The following is an 11,093-nucleotide window of genomic DNA, read 5'->3' on the forward strand; positions in this document are numbered from 1 at the left end:
GCTAGGATGGAAAACACTGGTCCTGCGGCTACATCTTTTAGCTAAGCTCTTTTAAACATGCATTTCTCAGGACCTAAGTTACCTTAGGTCCTGAGAAACTCCTGAAACTCCTTATTGCTGCCTTATTTCCTAGGGATAGTAGCAAGCCTATTTTAAGGACTATGAAGTGCAGTATATATATTACAGTAAGTGCCCAGAATAAACAGATGATCTGTGTGGGACTTTTGGGAGGACACCTGGTGGCCAAGAAGAAATGAGAGATTTGTATACAGTAGGAGCTCTTTTGTAAAGTGCATAGTGCGGTATCTACAAGCAAATCAGGTTGCCAGGCCCTCTGTTCTACTTACTACATAAATACAGTCAAGTGAATTAAGATCCAGGCCATTGTCACTGGTTCACTGCTTTCTACTTAAAAGAACTATTTAAAGTGCTCCTTCCCTTGGGAAAGAAAAAGAAACTACTCTCCCATGCTACTCCCCCCAAAATGCACCCAACATCAGCAAAACAAGACAAGTGACACTCCTGCAGCTCCTAAACAACCAAATTTGGCGATGTTAGCAATGACCCTAGAATAACAGATTCTCCCCTCAGCTCATGCTTCTTGTCACCTAAGCAGGTGTCAAATCTCCTGGGTTTCTCTTCACACAGCCTCTTTCCATTTCACTCCATCTTAACAGCTGTAAGTGTCTCTGGTAAATTGTGCTAGTACATTTCTATTAACATTTAGCAAAAGAGAAAAAAAGCCAGCTCAGCTGACAACAACTATCAGTGTATGAAGATTAATCTTTATATAGCATGCCGAACATGGATCTGTTCTACATCTTCCAGAACAGCCTGTACTTTCTTTCTACTCCTTCTCAACAACAGCCTTCATGCAAAAAAAAGAATTAAAATTAAAATCACTGTATTTTAGCATTGCTATGTTCACACTGCTATTCTCTCAGGCTTCACAATTCATGCTGTAGTTGGAAAACTATTTCTGCTAGCAGCACAAGGGGTAAGTGGAGCTACTCGCTACAAATTCCTAGGAAAGACAAAATACAGCTTTGTTCCACTTTGAAGAAATAGTCACAGGTTACCTTATTAACATCTTGTAGCATAGAAAGAGTCAGAGCTTTTACCACATTAAATAGCAACATAACCAAACACATGGGAGGCCTACCCTGACATAAACACAACGGCATGGCAAGCGTTAAAACTTTGTGTATGGTAAATTAGAGCTTTGAAAAACATCTCAGTTGGGAGCAATTTTGGAAATTTTTGAAACATGAATTACTGACTTTTTTTCTCCTCCTCCCTTTAAATGGTCTGTGAGGATTGGTTGTCTTGGAGAAAAAAAAATAGTGTCGACACTTGACATACGCAATCCATCCATAAACGTAAACACGCTTGAACTGCAGTTGAGTTTTTCTTTTACTAAAGAGCATGTGGAAGCAATTACCTGAATGTAGATGTGATAAAGAATGGATGAAATGCAAACCAAATGATGCCTTATTACTTAATATAAAGAGACTGTTCTGTGAGATCAAAGTTGTGCAGCACAAAATGTAATGGGCTTCACTGGAGAGATAGGCTTTGGAGATTTGTTTAAAACACAGATGCATTTTGATGAAATGCTAAGTAGACAAAATTAGGGTAAGTTTAGAGAGTTTCCCAGTACCTGATCTATGATCTTCAATAACATCTTTACTCTCCTCCCAGCTTTTTGCTGCTCTGTGCCATACCCAGATGCCGTGAGGCTGGCAGTGAGAAACTTCCCTGGCTTCTTGGTGCTGGGGATGAGAACTATTCTATCCTGAGATGTGGAAGAAATGTCACCATCAGCACCCCCTGTGGATATGGGAAAGACCTTCTCTGTACATTTGCATTGACCCCTTGCACTACAGTCTCCCTGTGCCTCAGCCATCATTCTGTGCCCGGTTGCTATCTCAGCACATATTTCTCCTTTGAGACAATATGATGAGGAAGGGCAGAGAGACAACCTTTCCCAGAGACAAAAATACTGAAGCAGAACATAAGTCTCAAGACTAATTTCCAAATGTTTTCCTTCCACAGGCCATATAATGCAATACAATTCCCATCAAGATCCTGCTTTGTACTTCACCACCTTCTCTGGTGTTAGATTTATTTCTCTATTTCTTTTTAGTGATTTGTATTTTTAAGAAGTTGCATGCAACAGACAAGGAGAAGGCAATTTGGGAAAGTGGGGTAGCGGTTTCTGTACAATTCCACAATAACATCTGAACTTGTTCTCTTGCCTTGCCTTGTCTTCCCTCCCACATGCCCCCACTCTCCCCCTGCTCAGGAGCTGCTGATTATTGCTTTTGCCCAAATGTTGTTTCTGATCATGTAGATTTGATCAGCATCTTTGTCTGAAGTCTCAATGATTGGCAGTGCGGGGTCCCCATAACATAAATCAATGAGCAATAAAGTTAAGTATCTACGTCAAGCGTAGAGAAAGCGAACTGACATTGAACTGTAAGCATTAATTAAAAAGGAGGAAAAAAACAAGAGCACATTTTACTAGGAACATTCGGTCTTGAGTTATTTGAAGGAATAAAAAAATAATGCAAGTATGAAAGAGCATGTACAGAGTTAATGCTGCCTATCTCCCACAGCATTAGGTCTTTAAAAGAAATCATATACGTTAAACTCCCAAAGAGACTATTTTCTTTTGTTTTTCAATTACATGTGATAATGGGGAACATTTTGTGAATGACTCTGATGCTTATGCCTCCAATAAAACCCAGGATACTGTACCTCATTCATGCTTATTTAACGATCTCGTAAAGAAAAAACCCACCAGCACCGTAACACAATTATGATTGAATCGGACATTTTCCCTTCTCACCAGCTGAAGAATTGTGAAGTATTGCTCTTGAAAACTCATTGTTATGCACTATTTTTGCACTGGCCACAGTGTTCAAAGCAGCTTAGCAAGCAAATATAAAACACACTTGCCACCACAGAGAACACAGAGTTTACAGTGGCTTTGATCATACAAGCACTAATCCTTTCATTTTAGAGGGGTTATTCACAGGCATAAATATTAAAATAATACCAAATATTGGCACTGTCAGACCATAATTAGATGTGAACATGACACATTGCAAGACAAAAGAAAGGTGAAAAAATGCAATGATTGAGTACAGCTCACCTAGATGCTATAGCAACTTTTCTGGTTTCCATTTTTTTGTTCTTTCCAGCTTGCTTGGAATCAAAAACCAGAGGCCCAGAGAGAGCCAGGAACAGTAGGGTGGGGTATCAGTGTTAAACTGGCAGCAGCATGGAGTAATGGCAGTGTGGCTAATACCACCATCAGATGGGAGATTCACTTACAGCGGAAATTCAGCTTGCAATGATGACCTATATCACCTTACTTAAGCTGTTTAATCATTGCTTTGCACCACTACTTTTACCCCCCACAAAACTGAACTCCCAACCAGACAAATGAAGGATTTGAAGCTGCTCTTTTGCTAGCAGATCAGAAACTTGTCATTGCTGCAGTGGGAATGAGTTCAGGCCAACATCTCCCACTCAAGACCAAGGCTGGGCTGGCAGCACCTTGTTAGCTCATTATCTTCATTACCAGTGGCTCATGGTCAAGTCAGAATAATTTGCTGTTATGTGGGTCGTATGTTTGGAGCTAATTTTGTGCCCTGCAGAGCACTAGCAGCCCATTTCATTCACTGCTCCATTTTAAAAACAAAACCTGGTGGTGATGGTGAGGGTGCACCACCACCTCTGTTACTGCTGGCACACAGGCTCATTCTGGGAGATCTGCCTCTTTCCAAACACACTGCATGGTCTTCTACTAGAGTGGCCTGGTCTCTTCCTTTCCTACAGGGCTCTATGAAAGTGAATCATTGTCCTTAAGGTTTTTGTTTGTTTTTTTTTTCTTTTTTAGGTATTTTGATATTTTCTTTAAACTTTAGGGTTTTTTCTGAGTTAATATTTGGGCTGTGAGGTTTTTGTTACTCTTCCAGGGTTGAGATGTCAGTGATTTAAGTGAAAGGAAAGGTTTTAATTGTGGAGATGGACTTCTGTTTAGGATGCTGGTTACAAGGTTAGTGGGTTTGTAACAACAGATATTGCAGGGCAAGACATCTCTGTCACTTAAAAAGCCTATATACACAGAGTCAGTTTTGTTATGCCATTCCCCTTAAATTCCCAATGAAGCAAATCTGTCTTCCAATGGGAAGCTCTGGGATTAATTCACAGTTCCAAATCCACTGAGCCTGTTCCGTGCATGCAGCACCTGGTAACTGCCTTGATTTGACACAGATGTAACCACAAGCAGAACCAGTCAGCCTCTGAATTTCTTGTGAAATTAAGGGGTTTAATTACCTAGATGAGACACTGAAAAGCTTCTAATGGCAGCAGCTGAAAGACCTTTCATTTGCAAAATGTACCAAGTGACCCTGAGCATGTCCATTTTAGGTGGCTGAATTCATTGACCTGAGAGACAGATTTCGGGTGTTTTCACCCAACAACACCCAGTGCTTCCCAGCAGGGGAGACCCATGTGTTCTGACAGACAGTTTCCATGTTAGCAGGTAATGGTTGTGCTGATAGACTGGCAGGAAAAAGGAGGTTTGCCTGTCCTGGAGAGGTGCACTCTGGCTAGCAGTAGACCCACTCCTTCAGTCCATAGCTTGCATTAATTAGAAATTAACTGTGTCCAGCTCTGGAGCCCCCAGCATAAGAAGGATGTGGACTTGCAGGAGTGAGTGCCAAGGAGGCCGTGAAGATGATCAGGGACAGAAGGATCTCTCCTATGAAGACAGGCTGAGATAGTAGGGGTTGTGCAGCCTGGAGAAGAGAAAGCTCCAGGGAGGGCTGGCTGCTTAGAGAAGCCTTCCAGTGCCTAAATGGGGGTTACCAAAAGAGATGGAGAAGGATTTTGATATTTTTTTCATACTAGGATGAAACTATTGACTGTGAGGGTGGTGAGGCACTGAACCGGTTGCCCAGAGAAGCTGTGGCTGTCCCATCCCTGGAAGTGGGATGCCCCTGGATGGGGCTTTGAGTAACCTGGTCTAGTGGATGGTGTCCTTGCCTTGGGCAAGAGGCTGGAACAGATGTTCTTCAACAGATGTCTCTTCCAACCCAAATCATTTCATGATTCTATGTTTCTATGAAATCTGTGTGCTTGCCATGTACCCTGTTGACTGATGGTGCTTCAAGCACTCCAAGAGTGGTCCAGGTGGCCTTGCTGATGCCTGTGCTTAATTACTGACTCTGGATCTGAGAGAATGCTGGGTGGGGATGGGAGGCTACCAGGGCTGGGAATCATTCTGGAGACTGGATTTGGAGCTTTTGTTCCCAGCTAAATAAAAAGCATCAGGTTGTGAAGGCAGCTAGAGGAGGTGCTCCATACTCAGTGACATGGTGTGCTTTTTTTTTCTGCTCTCAAGACAACTCTGGTGTCTGGCAACTGCAATCAAGCCAAATATTAGACCCACTTCTGCAAGCAACTGCTTGTCAATCCCACCTACCCCAAGTGGAGCTGCAGTATCTGTTCTCCACAGCTGTGGAAATGCAATTGGATTGTGGAGAGGCAATCTTTTGTCACTCGAAAATTCACAATTTCATTTCCTTTTAAAGCATTTTCAGGGTTTTTTTTTTTTTTCCCCCTGGGTATTGAGAGCGTTCTTTAAAGTAAAATAAAATAAAACAGGTTCATCTCCAAGGAGATGTGAGAAGCAGTTTTGGGGAAAACTAACGCTGAACAGAAGTCTCAGCTAAAAACATGAACATGTGACAGAAGGCTGCAATGGCACATGTGCCATCTCAACTGTGTGTGTGCCTGAGACTCCAGAACTACTCTGTGTGTCCTTTCAGTCCACTTCATTGTTCTCATCTGCTTTTTATGGCCACATCACAGCTTCAGAGAGCAGACCTCACCCTCTTTTAAACTTGACCTGCACAGCCTAATTGTGTGAGGACACGGCCCAGTCTGCTACATCACAGCCACTTCCATAGTGAATTGGATTTGTCAGTCTCTGGGCTGTGGTCTTATAATGTGCTATATTATTAAGTTTCTTTGCCTTAAGTTGCCAGCTAATGGAATAATGTCTTTGTCTTTATTAGAAAGAGTCCACAGCTTTATTAAGTTACATAATTCACAACCAATAGCGTAATCAATAAAACATTAACAAATATGTAACCTTAGACAAACCTCACATATTGATTTCTTTGAACATTCTCACAAAGCCTGTATCTGGCTGAAAAAATACATTCAGTCCCAGTGGGAAACCCCAAAAACACTTAATGCATTCAGGTATGGGCACAGAGGACAAATTGAATTGGCTTCCTTGAAAATAAAGCTGACTCTCTCCTGGTCTTTGTGAATCCACCTCAGAATTGTTACTTTTTGCTATTTGGAAGGATGCTCCAATTTTCTCTTTTATGCCTTATCTTTGCAAGGAAAATACTGTGTATTGCAAAATACGGTGGTTACCACATATTTAAAAATGAACATAAATAATCTCTTATTGCATGGACAAAAATGGATACTGCACAACCTGTATTACCTGATGGTGATTAACCCTGGGGATTCTCAGGTGGACTGTAACTAGCTGTTGTAGTATCAAGTTTAACCTAGCCCTGTGTCTGCATTAGGTAAGAGGTTGTGTTTAACATCAGGTAAGAGGCTCATTTTTCTAACACAAAACTTCATGTAAAAATATTTTCCAACTGTAAAAAAAAGTATCTAATGCCTCTGGAGTGCAGTTTAGTGGATGATACTGATATACCTGCAGTTATGCTTTTGATACAATTAGGAGAACTAGTATTGTATTATCCCTACCTCTCTATTCTCAAGACTATGTGAAAAAATCCCCAAATCATCAGACACTATCTTGCAGGGAATCTCTGTGCATTATCACACAACAGAATTGCTCCAATGATAATTTCACAGGTAATTTAGAACTAGGCTGGAGAAAGGAGCAGAAAAAGCATCTCAGGGATGCACCCGCAAGGAAATAGAACAGATGTGCATCTGCTCCATCTTTAGTTTCAGTGATTCGGTGAAGACACACTTGTAATTTCTGGAACAATTAAGTGCTTAATCTTTTTGTAACCTATATCCTTGGGCAGTACATTTATGTAAGGAATTTTTTTTTTTACTTGGCTTTCCTTTTAAAACAGAATCATCTACTCATTTTGCAAGACTTTGAAAGGTTTCCTTGTCAAAAGGGATGTAGGTGAGCTGGAGGAATAAAGCTTCCCAGCAAATGCTGGGGACTAGTGTGCAGAGTTCCCATGTCCCCTTTGGAGACTTTATCATTTAACAGCCACAACTCTCCTTTATTAGATCACTATAAAACAAGTGCCTGGAGGGAGTCAGAAATGAATTGAATTTTGTAGATTTAAATGATTGTGTGGGACCTTTTTGGCTTAATATATACCCTGGAGAGGTTTGCTACTAGAACTTGGGAACTTTGTAATAAGAATAATTCCTTAGCTGGAGATCTTTATCTTGTTACATTAATGATTCACTGGGGGGTTATGCTGGAAAATTAAGAGAAATTTTTTAAAAGGCTATTAGATCAAATGTTCTTCTAGAGACATGCACAGAGATGGTCAACAAAGATTTATATGCTGGTGAGATAAGGAATTTATTGCCTTTGTGCTGCATGCACAGGGTAGCTGGCCATTTCGGGAGGTCTCTCCTGCCTGGGCTTCTGCTCAGGATTGTCTTCAGCCTACAATCAGCACTCAGCAAGGTAAGGTTTTGCAGGCTACATCCTGTTTTTGCACTCCAAAACACACACACAGCAAGGAAATTCATGTGAGTGGTGGGTATAGCTACCTTAGCTTCAAAGGTATGGGCCAGACTCTGCATACAGACACCTATTTTTTTACATAGCTGCCTTTATCCCAGAGGTTTTGCAACACTGTTCCTCAGCCTCAGCATGGACTATTTATAGTGCCCACAGCTCCTGCTGGATCTAGTAGATGCTCAAGGTCTCTAAATAGCAACTGTGTGGTCTCCAAGGATGTGCCATTTGGAGAATGCAGACTCTGCTTGTACTTTGCCCATGCAGAGCATTTACCGCATTTCTGCCATTTATAGCTGCCACTGTAATGGGCTTGGAAGGCCTGCTTTATATATCACGTGGTTTTACCTGTGATTACAGCTCACCAGTTTTAATGGTAATATCAGGGAATTGAAGAAACAACTACAATGCCCATGGCTGAAGATAAGCATCCAAAAATAACAAGCTATTAGGAACATGCAAAGTGGCATTTTAGGCCTGAGGACGGTGATTTTTTTTCATCCAGCTAGGGTGAATTTCCATTTACAGTCAATAGAAAGGAAAATTGAGCAACACTGTAGCCTTTGCAAATCCAGGTAGAAATGGAAAGAAATGCAGATCACAGGGACATGCACTTACATTCTGCTATCAAGTTGCCATCATGATTTGAGAAGAAATTGCTGATAATGGTGAAATATATGATTGTAGCCATGGCCTGTGATGCTTTAAGTTTTAGCTTTCATATTTTTCAGATTTCATGCTGCCTAGGGTTGTAGCTCTGAGCTTCCTATTAAGTGTTAGTAGATTCTCTTCACAAGGTAGGTAGACAAAACAATCCTTTTCCAGCTTGAGACCAAGGACAACTGTTACAAGTTTCAGGCCAAAAGGTATAAACAAGGGGGAACTGAAGAAGAGCAAACAAAGAGGATGAGACTTCATAACCTGAAGCTGTAATTGGACAATTAACTCCAATATGCAAATGGACCAAAACTTATAAAAGTGTGAGACCTTGAGACCTGTCATCCATTTTGTTGCCATTTTGGGTCTATCTTGGGTGTAGCCCTGGCCTTGTACTGCCCAAGGTGTATCCTTTCAGGTCTTTCAATAGATACCTACTTTATTCCTTTAGCTCTGTCTAGTCTCTGTTCCAGGTTCAGCCTCTCCAGGCATCGCCTGGATGTGTGGGGAAAGAGGAAGCATGCTGGCTTTTGCTTGACAGGAGCTGCAGAGAGAGCGGTAGCCACCAGAGATGTCTGAGAAGCCCTGTTTGGCCCATTCACTAACAGCATCGGTTCCCACGTGTGTAAAAGCCTACATCTGGTATATTGTCCCAAGTGCCATACACCAAGCACCCTTTGGTCCTCTCTTTGCTGTTATTACCTCATCCCCATGTCCATCATGGGTGAAAGGTAATTCCCTTGTCCACGTTCTCTCTCCCGGGCACAAATCTTCCAAGACAGCTGTAAAGTTGGGTGTAAGAACCCCAGGGAGACTTGTGGAGGAGAAGAGCCCAAGGCTAAACTCCCTTGAAAGAGATATGAGGAAAAGAAAATCTGTATGTCAGCTCCATAACTCACTAGGAGTTGAGAAAATCCCGTACCTCTTGGGAACAAGTCTCCTGAGAGTGATTTTGGGATAATCCTGGACAAAAAGCCCTCCATGCTTAACATTTTTATGAAGGCAGAATAAGAACATTGTGAAGAGTGTAACATGCACTTAGTATAGATCTGAAAAAAAATGTCAAAGGAAATTAATTTAAATTCCTCTAAATGCAATTAGAGGTGACAAGATTTCTCATGGTGAGAGACTGTGTTAAAGCAAAAGCTAAAAGTTCCCATCCAGTTCATAAAGCCTTAGGTAGCTATTGGTAATATGAATTAAATTAATCAAAATGGGTAAAAGCTAATGATCCTCTTGGGAACAAAATTAGCTCCTTAATGAAAGAAATGGAGTTCAGAAATTATAATAGAATATTAGCAGATGTGCCCTTTGGAAATTATAAATTTGCAAAATCCCCTTATGTAGATATTAGTTTGAGTCAAATTATCACTAAATCTGACCCTGGAGATGTGATGAGAATACACTCACTAGGATCTGTTCGGGAGGGCCTGGAATCCTCTGTCAGCAGTTCTGCTGGGCTGGGTTGGGTGCCACAAAGTGCTTTCTCAAATCAGCTGCAGGGGATAGTCAAACCCCCAAACTTCTGCTTTAACCTGCCAAGCTCTTGCGAAGGAGTCCTACTGCCTCTTGTGCTCTCTGGGATGCAGAGAGTATCACAGAATTCACAGAATTACTAGGTTGGAAGAGACCTTCAAGATCATTGAGTCCAACCCATGCCCTAACACCTCAACTAAACCATGGCACCGAGTGCCACATCCAGTCTTTTTTTAAACACATCCAGGGATGGTGACTCCACCACCTCCCCGGGCAGACCATTCCAGTCTTTATGACTCTTTCCGTAAAAAGCTTTTTCCTAATATCCAACCTATATTTGTCTTGGCACAGCCTAAGACTGTGTCCTCTTCTGTCAGGTGCTGCCTGGAGAAAGAGACCAACCCCCACCTGACTACAGCCACCTTTCAGGGAGTTGTAGAGAGCAATAAGGTCACCTCTGAGTCTCCTTTTCTCCAGGCTAAACACCCCCAGCTCCCTCAGTTGTTCCGCACAGGGCTTGTGTTCCAAGCCCCTCACCAGCCTCGTTGCCCTCCTCTGGACGCGCTCAAGTGTCTCAACATCCTTACTAACCTGAGGGGCCCAGAATTGGACAGAGGACTCAAGGTGTGGCCTCACCAGTGCCAAGTACAGGGGAAAAATGACCCCCCTGCTCCTGCTGGTCACACCATTTCTGACAGGCCACAATGCTGTTGGCCTTCTTGGCCACCAGGGCACACTGCTGGCTATTGTTCAGCCAGCTGTCGACCAGCACTCCCAGGTTCCTTTCTGCCTGGGCACTGTCCAGCCACACCGTCCCCAGCCTATAATGCTGCAGGGGGTTATTGTGGCCAAAATGCAGGACTTGGCACTTGGACTTATTAAACTTCATCTTATTGGACTCTGCCCATACATCCAACCGTTCCAGGTCTCTCTGCAGAGCCCTCCTACCTTCCAACAGATCGACACACGCTCCCAGCTTAGTGTCGCCTGCAAATTTACTAACAAAAGACACAATACCCTCATCCATGTCATCAATAAAAACATTGAACAGAACTGGCCCCAGCACAGACCCCGCAGCTGACTGGCTGCCAGCCAGATGCAGCTCCATTCACCACCACTCTCTGGGCCTGGCCATCCAGTCAGTTCTTAATCCAGCAAAGAGCACTCCTGTCCAAGC

Source organism: Motacilla alba, chromosome 2, assembly GCF_015832195.1.
Source record: "Motacilla alba alba isolate MOTALB_02 chromosome 2, Motacilla_alba_V1.0_pri, whole genome shotgun sequence".
Lineage (NCBI taxonomy): Eukaryota > Metazoa > Chordata > Aves > Passeriformes > Motacillidae > Motacilla > Motacilla alba.